Here is a 22,862-nt window from a genome sequence, read left to right as displayed (position 1 = left end):
CTTGCTTTAGTAAATCTCATAACCATCCCGATACACCCCATGAGCTTAACCAATCATCGAAACCATTTTTGACCACTTTTAATTTGGACATGTTATCCTTCAGCTCCCGTAACTGCTTATGAATGGATGATGAGTGGTCTGAAACGTTCATACAACACATACCTTCAAAATCTTCACATCCATGACCCTGAGCTAACAGCAAAAAGTCAATAGCCGCTCGATTTTGCAACGTAGCATGCCGAATGCTATCAGCATCAGTAAGCAAGCTAGATAGGATTTCAGTTGTAAGGTTTATCTGTTTACTTGCCCAACACCCTATCTTATTCAATGCATTTAATGCCGTTGCTGTTCCTAGCGAAGGAAGAATACTTAGCCCTATTCTTTGTCTGAGATTTGAAAATGTTATATGGTCATCACAGGATGGAGTGAAGGTATGAACTGTTCTCTTGGCTCTGTGGTTACTCTCTGCTCTGCTCACTGTATCTTTGGCCGTTTGCAGGCCTCTGCTCGTAGATCTGCCACATCTCCCCCTTTTTTGTTTAACGCCAGACCATTTATTAACAAGGTCGCCATGACTTGTGCTTCTACTTGTTGTGACGCTCTTAGCGGGTTATAGACTAAACACAATTAAAAACAGAATCAAAAAGAACCCCGCTAAGGCAATAAATACCCAGATTCCTCAATTTAGCCCAGAAAGCCAATTTCTTTGGATTTACCCACGAGAAATCCTTTTGTAATAATTCAAATACATTGTGGTTCATTAAGTCTTGAATCTTTAGTATTTGAGCTTTTAGCTGATCATGTAAAGGACGACTATTTTTTCTTTTTGCAACGACATGTCAAATTGTGATAACCAAGGGTCAAGGTCATCCTTTTTGATGGGGACATGTATGTGGCTTGGATGCATTCCAGAAAGCTGCTGATAGCACAAACGACCCTGGAAAAACAATCGCGGTAACATTTCAATCATCATAGTTACTGGTTTTGAAAAGGCATGTGGCAAAAAAACCCACTCTTATGCAGTCAGGCTCTTTGCGAGTGCATCATCCCACTGTCCTATCAGGGCATAAAGTTGAAATTCTTGTAGGAAGGTGTTCAATGCGTCTTGCAGCAGTAGTAGACTATATCTTATCTTGCAACATGCTGTAATGCCTTCGGAGCTGTTGGGGTTAATGAACATAGAACTTATGGCGGGGGGGCGGGGCGGGGGCAGACACTGCTTCAGGGCATCCCCTGTATCTTCAAAGTGCGCTCATGTCTCTCTCCCCCTCACTCATGTCTCTCTAGCCCTCTCTGACCCGAGACAGCCCCCTCATATCCTGCACTGGATTGAGTGGAGAAGTACAGGCTAGAGTCGCTGCATGCATGGCCAGCGCACGCAGCGAGTCCCACCAAACTCTCCTGCACTGGATTGAGTAGAAAAGTACAGGCCAGAGTCGCTGCACGCGTGGCCAGCACATGCAGTTTCATGAGTTTCTCACCAAACTCATGATCCAGCTCTGCTGACAGCGGCTGCCTGATACGTGACTCCATTGTTGTAATCCCTTCCTGTTATCTTCTTCTGTGAAGGTCAGGTTCTCATGGATACACACATAGTTTTTAGAGCAACATATTCTACAACTCGTACAAGGGTACGATGCAAAGCGGCATCTACAGCTGATCGTATAATGCTTATTAAAAACAGCAAACAGCATACTAAACATAACAGACAAATTCCTTCCACACCGGCGATGAGTAGAATTTGATTCAACCAACCCCACCCCCAAGTCCGTCCAGCAAAAAGATTTTCAAAAGTGGTCTCCACAAGTTGCTGGTTCGGTCGGAGCAGTTCCTGCAACTGGGCATGGATGGATTTGGAGTGGTCACTTAGATTCATACAATACAGTCCTTTAAAATCTTGACAACCATGTCTGTGAGCTGAAAGCAAAAAATCAGTAGCAGTTCTGTTTTGCAACATCGCATATCGAATACTATCTACATCTAGCAATAACTCAGAAATAGCGGTACTAGTAGCATTGTTAAACTTATCCTTGGCAGCAAAAGAGTCCTAGTTAGCTAGAGCGCATGCGGCCTCCCTGTTCTTGCTGGTACTGTGCTTTGATCTTCCACAACAGGCCAAGGTTCTCAAGCAGCTAGATAAGGTGTCTGTGAGTCCATTACAGGCTTATGTCATCCAAATGTTTTTCTTGCCAGCACCCGAGACTGAATAACAATTGGTGTGATATATGTGTTTTCCAGCACCCAGGTGCGAGTCCCTTGAGTGTATTTACAGTCCTCCTCGGTGATCTTCCGTTGCTTTCCCATATTCCACCCCCTTGCTCAAGAGACCGCTTCTGCTGGGTTCATTTTAGTCTCGCAGGGTATAACAGAGAGCAATCTACTAAGGCATGCAATAACATATACACATATAGGAAAAAACCAAAAACATCTCTCTATGGTACTGCTTTGAATCAGGTGTCCTGTTTCTCTTTTTCTGATGCTTTCTCGTAATGCGTATGGCATACTTTTGTGCGAACGTGGCACATTTCCCATCTAATTGTTCCTGGTTGGTTTCTTTTCTTTTTTTACTCCTTTTTTTTCTTTTTGTTTTTTCTTTTTTCTTTTTTCTCTTTTTTCTTTTTTCTTTTTTCTCTTTTTTCTTTTCTTTTTTTTTCCATCACTTATGACTGACATAAAAGTCTGCCTTTGCAACAAAAGCTCAGTTTCTCATTTTTCCTTAAGTTTCTCATTTTCCTACAGAGCATCCTATAGACTTTGGCTCAACTCCTTTTCCCAATCAACCATGACCTTATAGACAAACAACAAACAACCAGCGATACGCCCTGCACGGGCGAGCCGTTTCCGAGAGTGTAAACGTGTAGGCTTGTGAAAACTCCCCCAATATTCCAGGACTTCCAGCGGTTCTACAGCCCATCCTGGTGTATCTACCTGAGGCGCGCTCGCCTTACGCGCTCGCCTTACGTCTAAACATTGTGTATACACAAACTACTTCACTTCACGGAGCGTCAGCCCTAGATGCATACGAGAACAGTACCACACCGGGCAGAACACCTGCTCAAGTGGAGTCACCTAACGACACTGCACACAACAAAAAGCAAACAGTAGCACACATGCTGATCAGCAGGTATAAGCTGGCGCCCACACACACTTCCACAGCAGACATACAAAACCAGCACTTTTATCTCAGGGAGATGACTGGGGAGGGGAGGGGGCGAGGCGGGCAATGTCAGGAGCCAACAGCTCCGGCTCTGTCCTTCTCTGCTGACATTCTGCCTCCTCCCTCGGCCTCAGGTGGAGCAGAGGGGATCAGCAGGGGATCGTCCCAGACCTTCGGACCTGGCCTGTTCGATCCCCCTCCCGTGGGTTGTAATGCTGCAAAAGCCCTGGCTGCTGTGGCTCGCTCCGCCTTCATATCTTGTAAGGTCGATAACACCAACCGCTAGGTCGTCGCCAACGGTGATGCCTCTTTGTCTCCATTACTTATCACTTCCCACAGTTTTTTCCCAACACCCTCCCATATTTCTGGTTTAAAAGCTGTCTGGGGCTCTGGTGCGAATCCGTTCTCTCTGCACCAGGTTAACAACCTTCGGAGCATACGCTCATCATATTTCACCCTTCTCTTAGAGAGGATATGCAGGAGAAGTCTTAATATAGCCCCTTCTTCTTTTGGTACTTGTTGCCCCATCTCCTGCCCCGGCTTAATCAGTTTGAGCAACAGTTTCGCTGGTGTTTCAATCCCTCTCTTAGAGAGGAACCCAGTGAGTAGTGTGGCCGCAGCTTCTGTTTCCATAGCTGCGCCTGGGAGGTGAGGAACGACCTCATGCCGTTGTCTGCTTCCGCTGATGCGCCTAAGCAGCACGTCTCCCAGCCGAAGTTTCCCACTCCCCTCCTCTAGCTGCTTACCGCAGTCTCGGAGAACTCAGTCGCGCTGAACCATCCTCTGCTACCAGATGTTGGAGTAGGAGACGGACCCGGAGTAACGATGGAGTCTCAATATGAGTATGATCGTTCTCCCTTTATTCAAGTTTTCACAGAGTATATAGAGACAGGCAATAAGAGCACGCGCTAGCGGCAGCTATATGATTGGCTTACAGTCTCTGTTCACGTGCTGTCCATGCAGTTCATTCACAGATCAGATTGGTTACAAGAATTCACATAGTAAATTACTTCGTCATTAGCACAACATGTTTTCTACCTTCTCAGTTCCCGTTTTTCCCATGTACTAATTCCATCTTCTACCACCTGCTTTGCCCTTAATCTAATCTCTCCTAGTAGGGAGGCTGGCTCACATGACCACTTTCTCTCAGACACATTCCTACAGAGGCTGGCGCGGCGCCAAGTGGTAACGTGGTTTTTTGAGGCTGAAGGCAACAGGAAAGCCTTGTGCCACAAGGTCTGTGGGGCCATGCAAGCGGTTCCCTAAGAGGTTTAGAATAAGGCACATTTTTCCCTGCTGGATCTTTGGGCGTGGAAGCAATCTCCAGACACATGGCGATTTTTGAGTCTGGCGTGACGCGAAGTGGGAAAGGGTGGTTTTTAGGCTGAAGGCAACAAGAAAGCCCGCAGCCATAAGGTCTGTGGGTCCATGCAAGCGGTTCCGAAAAAGAGATTTAGAACAAGTCACAGTTTTCCCTGCTGGCTCTTTAGGCGTGGCAGCAATCTCCAGAGAGATGGAAATTTTGGAGGATATTGCGGCGCCAAGCGGGAAAGGGTGGTTTTGAGGCTGAAGGCAGGAGGAAAGCCCGCATCACTAGTGTCTGTGGGGCCATGCAAGCGGTTCCCAAAGAGCTTTAGAACAAGGCATAGTTTTCCCTGCTGGCTCTTTGGGCGTGGGACCAATCTCCAGACATATGGCCATTTTTGTGCCTGGTGCGGCGCCAAGTGGGAAAGGGTGGTTTTGAGGCTGAAGGCAACAAGAAAGCCCGCAGCCCCAAGCTCTGTGGGGTCATGCAAGCGGTTCCCAAAGAGCTTTCGAAAAAGAAACAGTTTTCCCTGCTGTCTCTTAGGGCGTGGGAGCGATGTTCAGAGATATGGAAATTTTGGAGGCTGGTGCGGCGCCAAGTTGGAAAGGGTGGTTTTGATGCTGAATGCGCCAGGAAAGCAGGTAACCTAAATGTATTTGGGGCAATGCAAGCGGTTCCCACAGAGGTTTAGAAGAAGCCACAGTTTTCCCTCCTGGCTCTTTAGGCATGGGAGCACTGTCCAGACATATGGAAATTTTGGAGTCTGGCGTGGCGCCAAGTGGGAGAGGGTGGTTTTGAGGCTGAAGGCAGCAGGAAAGCCCGCAGCCCCATAGTCTCTGGGGCCATGCAAGCGGTTCCCAAAGAGCTGTAGAACAACACAGAATTTCACCTCCTGGCTCTTTAGGCGTTTGAGCAATGTCCAGACATATGGAAATTTTGGAGTCTGGCGCGGCGCCAAGTGGGAAAGGGTGGTTTTGAGGCTGAAGGCAACAAGAAATCCCGTAGCCCCAATGTCTGTGGGGCCATATAGCCGGTTCCCAGAGAGTTTTAGAAGAAGCCACAGTTGTCTTTCCTGGCTCTTTGGGTGTGGTAACAACCTCCAGACATATGGAAATTCTAGAGGCTGGTGCGGCGCCAAGTGGGAAAGGGTGGTTTTGAGGCTGAAGGCCGCAGGAAAACCTGGAGCCACAAGGTCTGTGGGGCCATGCAAGCAGTTCCCAAAGAGCTTTAGAACAAGACTCAGTTTTCCCTGCTGGCTCTTTGTGAGTGGGAGCAATCTCCAGACATATGAAAATTTTATAGGCTGGCACGGCGCCAAGTGGGAAAGGGTGTATTTGAGGCTGAAGGCAGGAGGAAAGCCCGCAGCCCCAAGGTGTTTGGGGCCATGCAAGCGGTTCCCAAAGAGCTTTAGAAGAAGCCACAGTTTTCCCTCCTGGCTCTTTAGGCGTGGGAGCAATGTCCAGACGTATGGAAATTGTGGAGGCTTGTTGGAGTGGGAGACGGACCCGGAGTAACGATGGAGTCTTAATAGGAGTATAATCGTTCTCCCTTTATTCAAGTTTTCACAGAGTGTATAGAGAGAGGTAATAAGAGCACGCGCTAGCGGCAGCTATATGATTGGCTTACAGTCTCTGTTCACGCGCTGTCCATGCAGTTCATTCACAGATCAGATTGGTTACAAGAATTCACATAGTAAATTACTTCGTCATTAGCACAACATGTTTTCTACCTTCTCAGTTCCCGTTTTTCCCATGTACTAATTCCATCTTCTACCACCTGTTTTGCCCTTAATCTAATCTCTCCTAGTAGGGAGGCTGGCTCACGTGACCATTTTCTCTCAGACACATTCCTACAATACCCCCTTTTTCTTCTTGAGCCAGCCAGACCTTATGCATGGCATTTTCAATCATGTCAGTCACTTTGCGGAGAACACATGAGGCTACCATAATCAATAATAATATAACCAACAATAGCATGAGCCCTTGCTTTAGTAAGTCTCATAACCATCCCGATACACCCCATGAGCTTAACCAATCATCGAAACCATTTTTGACCACTTTTAATTTGGACATGTTATCCTTCAGCTCCCGTAACTGCTTATGAATGGATGATGAGTGGTCTGAAACGTTCATACAACACATACCTTCAAAATCTTCACATCCATGACCCTGAGCTAACAGCAAAAAGTCAATAGCCGCTCGATTTTGCAACGTAGCATGCCGAATGCTATCAGCATCAGTAAGCAAGCTAGATAGGATTTCAGTTGTAAGGTTTATCTGTTTACTTGCCCAACACCCTATCTTATTCAATGCATTTAATGCCGTTGCTGTTCCTAGCGAAGGAAGAATACTTAGCCCTATTCTTTGTCTGAGATTTGAAAATGTTATATGGTCATCACAGGATGGAGTGAAGGTATGAACTGTTCTCTTGGCTCTGTGGTTACTCTCTGCTCTGCTCACTGTATCTTTGGCCGTTTGCAGGCCTCTGCTCGTAGATCTGCCACATCTCCCCCTTTTTTGTTTAACGCCAGACCATTTATTAACAAGGTCGCCATGACTTGTGCTTCTACTTGTTGTGACGCTCTTAGCGGGTTATAGACTAAACACAATTAAAAACAGAATCAAAAAGAACCCCGCTAAGGCAATAAATACCCAGATTCCTCAATTTAGCCCAGAAAGCCAATTTCTTTGGATTTACCCACGAGAAATCCTTTTGTAATAATTCAAATACATTGTGGTTCATTAAGTCTTGAATCTTTAGTATTTGAGCTTTTAGCTGATCATGTAAAGGACGACTATTTTTTCTTTTTGCAACGACATGTCAAATTGTGATAACCAAGGGTCAAGGTCATCCTTTTTGATGGGGACATGTATGTGGCTTGGATGCATTCCAGAAAGCTGCTGATAGCACAAACGACCCTGGAAAAACAATCGCGGTAACATTTCAATCATCATAGTTACTGGTTTTGAAAAGGCATGTGGCAAAAAAACCCACTCTTATGCAGTCAGGCTCTTTGCGAGTGCATCATCCCACTGTCCTATCAGGGCATAAAGTTGAAATTCTTGTAGGAAGGTGTTCAATGCGTCTTGCAGCAGTAGTAGACTATATCTTATCTTGCAACATGCTGTAATGCCTTCGGAGCTGTTGGGGTTAATGAACATAGAACTTATGGCGGGGGGGCGGGGCGGGGGCAGACACTGCTTCAGGGCATCCCCTGTATCTTCAAAGTGCGCTCATGTCTCTCTCCCCCTCACTCATGTCTCTCTAGCCCTCTCTGACCCGAGACAGCCCCCTCATATCCTGCACTGGATTGAGTGGAGAAGTACAGGCTAGAGTCGCTGCATGCATGGCCAGCGCACGCAGCGAGTCCCACCAAACTCTCCTGCACTGGATTGAGTAGAAAAGTACAGGCCAGAGTCGCTGCACGCGTGGCCAGCACATGCAGTTTCATGAGTTTCTCACCAAACTCATGATCCAGCTCTGCTGACAGCGGCTGCCTGATACGTGACTCCATTGTTGTAATCCCTTCCTGTTATCTTCTTCTGTGAAGGTCAGGTTCTCATGGATACACACATAGTTTTTAGAGCAACATATTCTACAACTCGTACAAGGGTACGATGCAAAGCGGCATCTACAGCTGATCGTATAATGCTTATTAAAAACAGCAAACAGCATACTAAACATAACAGACAAATTCCTTCCACACCGGCGATGAGTAGAATTTGATTCAACCAACCCCACCCCCAAGTCCGTCCAGCAAAAAGATTTTCAAAAGTGGTCTCCACAAGTTGCTGGTTCGGTCGGAGCAGTTCCTGCAACTGGGCATGGATGGATTTGGAGTGGTCACTTAGATTCATACAATACAGTCCTTTAAAATCTTGACAACCATGTCTGTGAGCTGAAAGCAAAAAATCAGTAGCAGTTCTGTTTTGCAACATCGCATATCGAATACTATCTACATCTAGCAATAACTCAGAAATAGCGGTACTAGTAGCATTGTTAAACTTATCCTTGGCAGCAAAAGAGTCCTAGTTAGCTAGAGCGCATGCGGCCTCCCTGTTCTTGCTGGTACTGTGCTTTGATCTTCCACAACAGGCCAAGGTTCTCAAGCAGCTAGATAAGGTGTCTGTGAGTCCATTACAGGCTTATGTCATCCAAATGTTTTTCTTGCCAGCACCCGAGACTGAATAACAATTGGTGTGATATATGTGTTTTCCAGCACCCAGGTGCGAGTCCCTTGAGTGTATTTACAGTCCTCCTCGGTGATCTTCCGTTGCTTTCCCATATTCCACCCCCTTGCTCAAGAGACCGCTTCTGCTGGGTTCATTTTAGTCTCGCAGGGTATAACAGAGAGCAATCTACTAAGGCATGCAATAACATATACACATATAGGAAAAAACCAAAAACATCTCTCTATGGTACTGCTTTGAATCAGGTGTCCTGTTTCTCTTTTTCTGATGCTTTCTCGTAATGCGTATGGCATACTTTTGTGCGAACGTGGCACATTTCCCATCTAATTGTTCCTGGTTGGTTTCTTTTCTTTTTTTACTCCTTTTTTTTCTTTTTGTTTTTTCTTTTTTCTTTTTTCTCTTTTTTCTTTTTTCTTTTTTCTCTTTTTTCTTTTCTTTTTTTTTCCATCACTTATGACTGACATAAAAGTCTGCCTTTGCAACAAAAGCTCAGTTTCTCATTTTTCCTTAAGTTTCTCATTTTCCTACAGAGCATCCTATAGACTTTGGCTCAACTCCTTTTCCCAATCAACCATGACCTTATAGACAAACAACAAACAACCAGCGATACGCCCTGCACGGGCGAGCCGTTTCCGAGAGTGTAAACGTGTAGGCTTGTGAAAACTCCCCCAATATTCCAGGACTTCCAGCGGTTCTACAGCCCATCCTGGTGTATCTACCTGAGGCGCGCTCGCCTTACGCGCTCGCCTTACGTCTAAACATTGTGTATACACAAACTACTTCACTTCACGGAGCGTCAGCCCTAGATGCATACGAGAACAGTACCACACCGGGCAGAACACCTGCTCAAGTGGAGTCACCTAACGACACTGCACACAACAAAAAGCAAACAGTAGCACACATGCTGATCAGCAGGTATAAGCTGGCGCCCACACACACTTCCACAGCAGACATACAAAACCAGCACTTTTATCTCAGGGAGATGACTGGGGAGGGGAGGGGGCGAGGCGGGCAATGTCAGGAGCCAACAGCTCCAGCTCTGTCCTTCTCTGCTGACATTCTGCCTCCTCCCTCGGCCTCAGGTGGAGCAGAGGGGATCAGCAGGGGATCGTCCCAGACCTTCGGACCTGGCCTGTTCGATCCCCCTCCCGTGGGTTGTAATGCTGCAAAAGCCCTGGCTGCTGTGGCTCGCTCCGCCTTCATATCTTGTAAGGTCGATAACACCAACCGCTAGGTCGTCGCCAACGGTGATGCCTCTTTGTCTCCATTACTTATCACTTCCCACAGTTTTTTCCCAACAGCCTCCCATATTTCTGGTTTAAAAGCTGTCTGGGGCTCTGGTGCGAATCCGTTCTCTCTGCACCAGGTTAACAACCTTCGGAGCATACGCTCATCATATTTCACCCTTCTCTTAGAGAGGATATGCAGGAGAAGTCTTAATATACCCCCTTCTTCTTTTGTTACTTGTTGCCCCATCTCCTGCCCCGGCTTAATCAGTTTGAGCAACAGTTTCGCTGGTGTTTCAATCCCTCTCTTAGAGAGGAACCCAGTGAGTAGTGTGGCCGCAGCTTCTGTTTCCATAGCTGCGCCTGGGAGGTGAGGAACGACCTCATGCCGTTGTCTGCTTCCGCTGATGCGCCTAAGCAGCACGTCTCCCAGCCGAAGTTTCCCACTCCCCTCCTCTAGCTGCTTACCGCAGTCTCGGAGAACTCAGTCGCGCTGAACCATCCTCTGCTACCAGATGTTGGAGTAGGAGACGGACCCGGAGTAACGATGGAGTCTCAATATGAGTATGATCGTTCTCCCTTTATTCAAGTTTTCACAGAGTATATAGAGACAGGCAATAAGAGCACGCGCTAGCGGCAGCTATATGATTGGCTTACAGTCTCTGTTCACGTGCTGTCCATGCAGTTCATTCACAGATCAGATTGGTTACAAGAATTCACATAGTAAATTACTTCGTCATTAGCACAACATGTTTTCTACCTTCTCAGTTCCCGTTTTTCCCATGTACTAATTCCATCTTCTACCACCTGCTTTGCCCTTAATCTAATCTCTCCTAGTAGGGAGGCTGGCTCACATGACCACTTTCTCTCAGACACATTCCTACAGAGGCTGGCGCGGCGCCAAGTGGTAACGTGGTTTTTTGAGGCTGAAGGCAACAGGAAAGCCTTGTGCCACAAGGTCTGTGGGGCCATGCAAGCGGTTCCCTAAGAGGTTTAGAATAAGGCACATTTTTCCCTGCTGGATCTTTGGGCGTGGAAGCAATCTCCAGACACATGGCGATTTTTGAGTCTGGCGTGACGCAAAGTGGGAAAGGGTGGTTTTTAGGCTGAAGGCAACAAGAAAGCCCGCAGCCATAAGGTCTGTGGGTCCATGCAAGCGGTTCCGAAAAAGAGATTTAGAACAAGTCACAGTTTTCCCTGCTGGCTCTTTAGGCGTGGCAGCAATCTCCAGAGAGATGGAAATTTTGGAGGATATTGCGGCGCCAAGCGGGAAAGGGTGGTTTTGAGGCTGAAGGCAGGAGGAAAGCCCGCATGACTAGTGTCTGTGGGGCCATGCAAGCGGTTCCCAAAGAGCTTTAGAACAAGGCATAGTTTTCCCTGCTGGCTCTTTGGGCGTGGGACCAATCTCCAGACATATGGCCATTTTTGTGCCTGGTGCGGCGCCAAGTGGGAAAGGGTGGTTTTGAGGCTGAAGGCAACAAGAAAGCCCGCAGCCCCAAGCTCTGTGGGGTCATGCAAGCGGTTCCCAAAGAGCTTTCGAAAAAGAAAGAGTTTTCCCTGCTGTCTCTTAGGGCGTGGGAGCAATGTTCAGAGATATGGAAATTTTGGAGGCTGGTGCGGCGCCAAGTTGGAAAGGGTGGTTTTGATGCTGAATGCGCCAGGAAAGCAGGTAACCTAAATGTATTTGGGGCAATGCAAGCGGTTCCCACAGAGGTTTAGAAGAAGCCACAGTTTTCCTTCCTGGCTCTTTAGGCATGGGAGCAATGTCCAGACATATGGAAATTTTGGAGTCTGGCGTGGCGCCAAGTGGGAGAGGGTGGTTTTGAGGCTGAAGGCAGCAGGAAAGCCCGCAGCCCCATAGTCTCTGGGGCCATGCAAGCGGTTCCCAAAGAGCTGTAGAACAACACAGAATTTCACCTCCTGTCTCTTTAGGCGTTTGAGCAATGTCCAGACATATGGAAATTTTGGAGTCTGGCGCGGCGCCAAGTGGGAAAGGGTGGTTTTGAGGCTGAAGGCAACAAGAAATCCCGTAGCCCCAATGTCTGTGGGGCCATATAGCCGGTTCCCAGAGAGTTTTAGAAGAAGCCACAGTTGTCTTTCCTGGCTCTTTGGGTGTGGTAACAACCTCCAGACATATGGAAATTCTAGAGGCTGGTGCGGCGCCAAGTGGGAAAGTGTGGTTTTCAGGCTGAAGGCAGCAGGAAAACCTGGAGCCACAAGGTCTGTGGGGCCATGCAAGCAGTTCCCAAAGAGCTTTAGAACAAGACTCAGTTTTCCCTGCTGGCTCTTTGTGAGTGGGAGCAATCTCCAGACATATGGAAATTTTATAGGCTGGCACGGCGCCAAGTGGGAAAGGGTGTATTTGAGGCTGAAGGCAGGAGGAAAGCCCGCAGCCCCAAGGTGTTTGGGGCCATGCAAGCGGTTCCCAAAGAGCTTTAGAAGAAGCCACAGTTTTCCCTCCTGGCTCTTTAGGCGTGGGAGCAATGTCCAGACGTATGGAAATTGTGGAGGCTTGTTGGAGTGGGAGACGGACCCGGAGTAACGATGGAGTCTTAATAGGAGTATGATCGTTCTCCCTTTATTCAAGTTTTCACAGAGTGTATAGAGAGAGGTAATAAGAGCACGCGCTAGCGGCAGCTATATGATTGGCTTACAGTCTCTGTTCACGCGCTGTCCATGCAGTTCATTCACAGATCAGACTGGTTACAAGAATTCACATAGTAAATTACTTAGTCATTAGCACAACATGTTTTCTACCTTCTCAGTTCCCGTTTTTCCCATGTACTAATTCCATCTTCTACCACCTGTTTTGCCCTTAATCTAATCTCTCCTAGTAGGGAGGCTGGCTCACGTGACCATTTTCTCTCAGACACATTCCTACAATACCCCCTTTTTCTTCTTGAGCCAGCCAGACCTTATGCATGGCATTTTCAATCATGTCAGTCACTTTGCGGAGAACACATGAGGCTACCATAATCAATAATAATATAACCAACAATAGCATGAGCCCTTGCTTTAGTAAGTCTGATAACCATCCCGATACACCCCATGAGCTTAACCAATCATCGAAACCATTTTTGACCACTTTTAATTTGGACATGTTATCCTTCAGCTCCCGTAACTGCTTATGAATGGATGATGAGTGGTCTGAAACGTTCATACAACACATACCTTCAAAATCTTCACATCCATGACCCTGAGCTAACAGCAAAAAGTCAATAGCCGCTCGATTTTGCAACATAGCATGCCGAATGCTATCAGCATCAGTAAGCAAGCTAGATAGGATTTCAGTTGTAAGGTTTATCTGTTTACTTGCCCAACACCCTATCTTATTCAATGCATTTAATGCCGTTGCTGTTCCTAGCGAAGGAAGAATACTTAGCCCTATTCTTTGTCTGAGATTTGAAAATGTTATATGGTCGTCACAGGATGGAGTGAAGGTATGAACTGTTCTCTTGGCTCTGTGGTTACTCTCTGCTCTGCTCACTGTATCTTTGGCCGTATGCAGGCCTCTGCTCGTAGATCTGCCACATCTCCCCCTTTTTTGTTTAACGCCAGACCATTTATTAACAAGGTCGCCATGACTTGTGCTTCTACTTGTTGTGACGCTCTTAGCGGGTTATATACTAAACACAATTAAAAACAGAATCAAAAAGAACCCTGCTAAGGCAATAAATACCCAGATTCCTCAATTTAGCCCAGAAAGCCAATTTCTTTGGATTTACCCACGAGAAATCCTTTTGTAATAGTTCAAATACATTGTGGTTCATTAAGTCTTGAATCTTTAGTATTTGAGCTTTTAGCTGATCATGTAAAGGACGACTATTTTTTCTTTTTGCAACGACATGTCAAATTGTGATAACCAAGGGTCAAGGTCATCCTTTTTGATGGGGACATGTATGTGGCTTGGATGCATTCCAGAAAGCTGCTGACAGCACAAACGACCCTGGAAAAACAATCGCGGTAACATTTCAATCATCATAGTTACTGGTTTTGAAAAGGCATGTGGCAAAAATACCCACTCTAATGCAGTCAGGCTCTTTGCGAGTGCATCATCCCACTGTCCTATCAGGGCATAAAGTTGAAATTCTTGTAGGAAGGTGTTCAATGCGTCTTGCAGCAGTAGTAGACTATATCTTATCTTGCAACATGCTGTAATGCCTTCGGAGCTGTTGGGGTTAATGAACATAGAACTTATGGCGGGGGGGCGGGGCGGGGGCAGACACTGCTTCAGGGCATCCCCTGTATCTTCAAAGTGCGCTCATGTCTCTCTCCCCCTCACTCATGTCTCTCTAGCCCTCTCTGACCCGAGACAGCCCCCTTATATCCTGCACTGGATTGAGTGGAGAAGTACAGGCTAGAGTCGCTGCATGCATGGCCAGCGCACGCAGCGAGTCCCACCAAACTCTCCTGCACTGGATTGAGTAGAAAAGTACAGGCCAGAGTCGCTGCACGCGTGGCCAGCACATGCAGCAAGTCTCACCAAACTCATGATCCAGCTCTGCTGACAGCGGCTGCCTGATACGTGACTCCATTGTTGTAATCCCTTCCTGTTATCTTCTTCTGTGAAGGTCAGGTTCTCATGGATACACACATAGTTTTTAGAGCAACATATTCTACAACTCGTACAAGGGTACGATGCAAAGCGGCATCTACAGCTGATCGTATAATGCTTATTAAAAACAGCAAACAGCATACTAAACATAACAGACAAATTCCTTCCACACAGGCGATGAGTAGAATTTGCTTCAACCAACCCCACCCCCAAGTCCATCCAGCAAAAAGATTTTCAAAAGTGGTCTCCACAAGTTGCTGGTTCGGTCGGAGCAGTTCCTGCAACTGGGCATGGATGGATTTGGAGTGGTCACTTAGATTCATACAATACAGTCCTTTAAAATCTTGACAACCATGTCTGTGAGCTGAAAGCAAAAAATCAGTAGCAGTTCTGTTTTGCAACATCGCATATCGAATACTATCTACATCTAGCAATAACTCAGAAATAGCGGTACTAGTAGCATTGTTAAACTTATCCTTGGCAGCAAGAGAGCCCTTGTTATCACGAATCCTTGGCAGCAAAAGAGTCCTAGTTAGCTAGAGCGCATGCGGCCTCCCTGTTCTTGCTGGTACTGTGCTTTGATCTTCCACAACAGGCCAAGGTTCTCAAGCAGCTAGATAAGGTGTCTGTGAGTCCATTACAGGCTTATGTCATCCAAATGTTTTTCTTGCCAGCACCCGAGACTGAATAACAATTGGTGTGATATATGTGTTTTCCAGCACCCAGGTGCGAGTCCCTTGAGTGTATTTACAGTCCTCCTCGGTGATCTTCCGTTGCTTTCCCATATTCCACCCCCTTGCTCAAGAGACCGCTTCTGCTGGGTTCATTTTAGTCTCGCAGGGTATAACAGAGAGCAATCTACTAAGGCATGCAATAACATATACACATATAGGAAAAAACCAAAAACATATCTCTATGGTACTGCTTTGAATCAGGTGTCCTGTTTCTCTTTTTCTGATGCTTTCTCGTAATGCGTATGGCATACTTTTGTGCGAATGTGGCACATTTCCCATCTAATTGTTCCTGGTTGGTTTCTTTTCTTTTTTTACTCATTTTTTTTCTTTTTGTTTTTTCTTTTTTCTTTTTTCTCTTTTTTCTTTTTTCTTTTTTCTTTTTTTTTTTTCTTTTTCTTTTTTTCTTTTCTTTTTTTTTCCATCACTTATGACTGACATAAAAGTCTGCCTTTGCAACAAGAGCTCAGTTTCTCATTTTTCCTTAAGTTTCTCATTTTCCTACAGAGCATCCTACAGACTTTGGTTCAACTCCTTTTCCCAATCAACCATGACCTTATAGACAAACAACAAACAACCAGCGATACGCCCTGCACGGGCGAGCCGTTTCCGAGAGTGTAAACGTGTCGGCTGGTGAAAACTCCCCCAATATTCCAGGACTTCCATCGGTTCTACAGCCCATCCTGGTGTATCTACCTGAGGCGCGCTCGCCTTACGCGCTCGCCTTACGTCTAAACATTGTGTATACACAAACTACTTCACTTCACGGAGCGTCAGCCCTAGATGCATACGAGAACAGTACCACACCGGGCAGAACACCTGCTCAAGTGGAGTCACCTAACGACACTGCACACAACAAAAAGCAAACAGTAGCACACATGCTGATCAGCAGGTGTAAGCTGGCACCCACACACACTTACACAGCAGACATACAAAACCAGCACTTTTATCTCAGGGAGATGACTGGGGAGGGGAGGGGGTGAGGCGGGCAATGTCAGGAGCAAACAGCTCCGGCTCTGTCCTTCTCTGCTGACATTCTGCCTCCTCCCTCGGCCTCAGGTGGAGCAGAGGGGATCAGCAGGGGATCGTCCCAGACCTTCGGACCTGGCCTGTTCGATCCCCCTCCCGTGGGTTGTAATGCTGCAAAAGCCCTGGCTGCTGTGGCTCGCTCCGCCTTCATATCTTGTAAGGTCGATAACACCAACCGCTAGGTCGTCGCCAACGGTGATGCCTCTTTGTCTCCATTACTTATCACTTCCCACAGTTTTTTCCCAACACCCTCCCATATTTCTGGTTTAAAAGCTGTCTGGGGCTCTGGTGCGAATCCGTTCTCTCTGCACCAGGTTAACAACCTTCGGAGCATACGCTCATCATATTTCACCCTTCTCTTAGAGAGGATATGCAGGAGAAGTCTTAATATAGCCCCTTCTTCTTTTGTTACTTGTTGCCCCATCTCCTGCCCCGGCTTAATCAGTTTGAGCAACAGTTTCGCTGGTGTTTCAATCCCTCTCTTAGAGAGGAACCCAGTGAGTAGTGTGGCCGCAGCTTCTGTTTCCATAGCTGCGCCTGGGAGGTGAGGAACGACCTCATGCCGTTGTCTGCTTCCGCTGATGCGCCTAAGCAGCACGTCTCCCAGCCGAAGTTTCCCACTCCCCTCCTCTAGCTGCTTACCGCAGTCTCGGAGAACTCAGTCGCGTTGAACCATCCTCTGCTACCAGATGTTGGAGTAGGAGACGGACCCGGAGTAACGATGGAGTCTCAATATGAGTATGATCGTTCTCCCTTTATTCAAGTTTTCACAGAGTATATAGAGACAGGCAATAAGAGCACGCGCTAGCGGCAGCTATATGATTGGCTTACAGTCTCTGTTCACGTGCTGTCCATGCAGTTCATTCACAGATCAGATTGGTTACAAGAATTCACATAGTAAATTACTTCGTCATTAGCACAACATGTTTTCTACCTTCTCAGTTCCCGTTTTTCCCATGTACTAATTCCATCTTCTACCACCTGTTTTGCCCTTAATCTAATCTCTCCTAGTAGGGAGGCTGGCTCACATGACCACTTTCTCTCAGACACATTCCTACAGAGGCTGGCGCGGCGCCAAGTGGTAACGTGGTTTTTTGAGGCTGAAGGCAACAGGAAAGCCTTGTGCCACAAGGTCTGTGGGGCCATGCAAGCGGTTCCCTAAGAGGTTTAGAATAAGGCACATTTTTCCCTGCTGGATCTTTGGGCGTGGAAGCAATCTCCAGACACATGGCGATTTTTGAGTCTGGCGTGACGCGAAGTGGGAAAGGGTGGTTTTTAGGCTGAAGGCAACAAGAAAGCCCGCAGCCATAAGGTCTGTGGGTCCATGCAAGCGGTTCCGAAAAAGAGATTTAGAACAAGTCACAGTTTTCCCTGCTGGCTCTTTAGGCGTGGCAGCAATCTCCAGAGAGATAGAAATTTTGGAGGATATTGCGGCGCCAAGTGGGAAAGGGTGGTTTTGAGGCTGAAGGCAACAAGAAATCCCCTAGCCCCAATGTCTGTGGGGCCATATAGCCGGTTCCCAGAGAGTTTTAGAAGAAGCCACAGTTGTCTTTCCTGGCTCTTTGGGTGTGGTAACAACCTCCAGACATATGGAAATTCTAGAGGCTGGTGCGGCGCCAAGTGGGAAAGTGTGGTTTTCAGGCTGAAGGCAGCAGGAAAACCTGGAGCCACAAGGTCTGTGGGGCCATGCAAGCAGTTCCCAAAGAGCTTTAGAACAAGACTCAGTTTTCCCTGCTGGCTCTTTGTGAGTGGGAGCAATCTCCAGACATATGGAAATTTTATAGGCTGGCACGGCGCCAAGTGGGAAAGGGTGTATTTGAGGCTGAAGGCAGGAGGAAAGCCCGCAGCCCCAAGGTGTTTGGGGCCATGCAAGCGGTTCCCAAAGAGCTTTAGAAGAAGCCACAGTTTTCCCTCCTGGCTCTTTAGGCGTGGGAGCAATGTCCAGACGTATGGAAATTGTGGAGGCTTGTTGGAGTGGGAGACGGACCCGGAGTAACGATGGAGTCTTAATATGAGTATAATCGTTCTACTTTTATTCAAGTTTTCACAGATTGTATAGAGAGAGGTAATAAGAGCACGCGCTAGCGGCAGCTATATGATTGGCTTACAGTCTCTGTTCACGCGCTGTCCATGCAGTTCATTCACAGATCAGATTGGTTACAAGAATTCACATAGTAAATTACTTAGTCATTAGCACAACATGTTTTCTACCTTCTCAGTTCCCGTTTTTCCCATGTACTAATTCCATCTTCTACCACCTGTTTTGCCCTTAATCTAATCTCTCCTAGTAGGGAGGCTGGCTCACGTGACCATTTTCTCTCAGACACATTCCTACAATACCCCCTTTTTCTTCTTGAGCCAGCCAGACCTTATGCATGGCATTTTCAATCATGTCAGTCACTTTGCGGAGAACACATGAGGCTACCATAATCAATAATAATATAACCAACAATAGCATGAGCCCTTGCTTTAGTAAGTCTGATAACCATCCCGATATACCCCATGAGCTTAACCAATCATCGAAACCATTTTTGACCACTTTTAATTTGGACATGTTATCCTTCAGCTCCCGTAACTGCTTATGAATGGATGATGAGTGGTCTGAAACGTTCATACAACACATACCTTCAAAATCTTCACATCCATGACCCTGAGCTAACAGCAAAAAGTCAATAGCCGCTCGATTTTGCAACATAGCATGCCGAATGCTATCAGCATCAGTAAGCAAGCTAGATAGGATTTCAGTTGTAAGGTTTATCTGTTTACTTGCCCAACACCCTATCTTATTCAATGCATTTAATGCCGTTGCTGTTCCTAGCGAAGGAAGAATACTTAGCCCTATTCTTTGTCTGAGATTTGAAAATGTTATATGGTCGTCACAGGATGGAGTGAAGGTATGAACTGTTCTCTTGGCTCTGTGGTTACTCTCTGCTCTGCTCACTGTATCTTTGGCCGTATGCAGGCCTCTGCTCGTAGATCTGCCACATCTCCCCCTTTTTTGTTTAACGCCAGACCATTTATTAACAAGGTCGCCATGACTTGTGCTTCTACTTGTTGTGACGCTCTTAGCGGGTTATAGACTAAACACAATTAAAAACAGAATCAAAAAGAACCCTGCTAAGGCAATAAATACCCAGATTCCTCAATTTAGCCCAGAAAGCCAATTTCTTTGGATTTACCCACGAGAAATCCTTTTGTAATAGTTCAAATACATTGTGGTTCATTAAGTCTTGAATCTTTAGTATTTGAGCTTTTAGCTGATCATGTAAAGGACGACTATTTTTTCTTTTTGCAACGACATGTCAAATTGTGATAACCAAGGGTCAAGGTCATCCTTTTTGATGGGGACATGTATGTGGCTTGGATGCATTCCAGAAAGCTGCTGACAGCACAAACGACCCTGGAAAAACAATCGCGGTAACATTTCAATCATCATAGTTACTGGTTTTGAAAAGGCATGTGGCAAAAATACCCACTCTAATGCAGTCAGGCTCTTTGCGAGTGCATCATCCCACTGTCCTATCAGGGCATAAAGTTGAAATTCTTGTAGGAAGGTGTTCAATGCGTCTTGCAGCAGTAGTAGACTATATCTTATCTTGCAACATGCTGTAATGCCTTCGGAGCTGTTGGGGTTAATGAACATAGAACTTATGGCGGGGGGGCGGGGCGGGGGCAGACACTGCTTCAGGGCATCCCCTGTATCTTCAAAGTGCGCTCATGTCTCTCTCCCCCTCACTCATGTCTCTCTAGCCCTCTCTGACCCGAGACAGCCCCCTTATATCCTGCACTGGATTGAGTGGAGAAGTACAGGCTAGAGTCGCTGCATGCATGGCCAGCGCACGCAGCGAGTCCCACCAAACTCTCCTGCACTGGATTGAGTAGAAAAGTACAGGCCAGAGTCGCTGCACGCGTGGCCAGCACATGCAGCAAGTCTCACCAAACTCATGATCCAGCTCTGCTGACAGCGGCTGCCTGATACGTGACTCCATTGTTGTAATCCCTTCCTGTTATCTTCTTCTGTGAAGGTCAGGTTCTCATGGATACACACATAGTTTTTAGAGCAACATATTCTACAACTCGTACAAGGGTACGATGCAAAGCGGCATCTACAGCTGATCGTATAATGCTTATTAAAAACAGCAAACAGCATACTAAACATAACAGACAAATTCCTTCCACACAGGCGATGAGTAGAATTTGCTTCAACCAACCCCACCCCCAAGTCCATCCAGCAAAAAGATTTTCAAAAGTGGTCTTCACAAGTTGCTGGTTCGGTCGGAGCAGTTCCTGCAACTGGGCATGGATGGATTTGGAGTGGTCACTTAGATTCATACAATACAGTCCTTTAAAATCTTGACAACCATGTCTGTGAGCTGAAAGCAAAAAATCAGTAGCAGTTCTGTTTTGCAACATCGCATATCGAATACTATCTACATCTAGCAATAACTCAGAAATAGCGGTACTAGTAGCATTGTTAAACTTATCCTTGGCAGCAAGAGAGCCCTTGTTATCACGAATCCTTGGCAGCAAAAGAGTCCTAGTTAGCTAGAGCGCATGCGGCCTCCCTGTTCTTGCTGGTACTGTGCTTTGATCTTCCACAACAGGCCAAGGTTCTCAAGCAGCTAGATAAGGTGTCTGTGAGTCCATTACAGGCTTATGTCATCCAAATGTTTTTCTTGCCAGCACCCGAGACTGAATAACAATTGGTGTGATATATGTGTTTTCCAGCACCCAGGTGCGAGTCCCTTGAGTGTATTTACAGTCCTCCTCGGTGATCTTCCGTTGCTTTCCCATATTCCACCCCCTTGCTCAAGAGACTGCTTCTGCTGGGTTCATTTTAGTCTCGCAGGGTATAACAGAGAGCAATCTACTAAGGCATGCAATAACATATACACATATAGGAAAAAACCAAAAACATATCTCTATGGTACTGCTTTGAATCAGGTGTCCTGTTTCTCTTTTTCTGATGCTTTCTCGTAATGCGTATGGCATACTTTTGTGCGAACGTGGCACATTTCCCATCTAATTGTTCCTGGTTGGTTTCTTTTCTTTTTTTACTCCTTTTTTTTCTTTTTGTTTTTTGTTTTTTCTTTTTTCTTTTTTCTCTTTTTTCTTTTTTCTTTTTTCTTTTTCTTTTTTTCTTTTCTTTTTTTTTCCATCACTTATGACTGACATAAAAGTCTGCCTTTGCAACAAGAGCTCAGTTTCTCATTTTTCCTTAAGTTTCTCATTTTCCTACAGAGCATCCTATAGACTTTGGCTCAACTCCTTTTCCCAATCAACCATGACCTTATAGACAAACAACAAACAACCAGCGATACGCCCTGCACGGGCGAGCCGTTTCCGAGAGTGTAAACGTGTCGGCTGGTGAAAACTCCCCCAATATTCCAGGACTTCCATCGGTTCTACAGCCCATCCTGGTGTATCTACCTGAGGCGCGCTCGCCTTACGCGCTCGCCTTACGTCTAAACATTGTGTATACACAAACTACTTCACTTCACGGAGCGTCAGCCCTAGATGCATACGAGAACAGCACCACACCGGGCAGAACACCTGCTCAAGTGGAGTCACCTAATGACACTGCACACAACAAAAAGCAAACAGTAGCACACATGCTGATCAGCAGGTGTAAGCTGGCGCCCACACACACTTACACAGCAGACATACAAAACCAGCACTTTTATCTCAGGGAGATGACTGGGGAGGGGAGGGGGAGAGGCGGGCAATGTCAGGAGCAAACAGCTCCGGCTCTGTCCTTCTCTGCTGACATTCTGCCTCCTCCCTCGGCCTCAGGTGGAGCAGAGGGGATCAGCAGGGGATCGTCCCAGACCTTCAGACCTGGCCTGTTCGATCCCCCTCCCGTGGGTTGTAATGCTGCAAAAGCCCTGGCTGCTGTTCCTCGCTCCGCCTTCATATCTTGTAAGGTCGATAACACCAACCGCTAGGTCGTCGCCAACGGTCATGCCTCTTTGTCTCCATTACTTATCACTTCCCACAGTTTTTTCCCAACAGCCTCCCATATTTCTGGTTTAAAAGCTGTCTGGGGCTCTGGTGCGAATCCGTTCTCTCTGCACCAGGTTAACAACCTTCGGAGCATACGCTCATCATATTTCACCCTTCTCTTAGAGAGGATATGCAGGAGAAGTCTTAATATAGCCCCTTCTTCTTTTGGTACTTGTTGCCCCATCTCCTGCCCCGGCTTAATCAGTTTGAGCAACAGTTTCGCTGGTGTTTCAATCCCTCTCTTAGAGAGGAACCCAGTGAGTAGTGTGGCCGCAGCTTCTGTTTCCATAGCTGCGCCTGGGAGGTGAGGAACGACCTCATGCCGTTGTCTGCTTCCGCTGATGCGCCTAAGCAGCACGTCTCCCAGCCGAAGTTTCCCACTCCCCTCCTCTAGCTGCTTACCGCAGTCTCGGAGAACTCAGTCGCGCTGAACCATCCTCTGCTACCAGATGTTGGAGTAGGAGACGGACCCGGAGTAACGATGGAGTCTCAATATGAGTATGATCGTTCTCCCTTTATTCAAGTTTTCACAGAGTATATAGAGACAGACAATAAGAGCACGTGCTAGCGGCAGCTATATGATTGGCTTACAGTCTCTGTTCACGTGCTGTCCATGCAGTTCATTCACAGATCAGATTGGTTACAAGAATTCACATAGTAAATTA

Source organism: Larus michahellis, chromosome 2, assembly GCF_964199755.1.
Source record: "Larus michahellis chromosome 2, bLarMic1.1, whole genome shotgun sequence".
In the NCBI taxonomy this organism is placed as follows: domain Eukaryota; kingdom Metazoa; phylum Chordata; class Aves; order Charadriiformes; family Laridae; genus Larus; species Larus michahellis.
The sequence above is the reverse complement of the archived record's forward strand: the minus strand, read 5'-3'. Positions refer to the sequence as shown.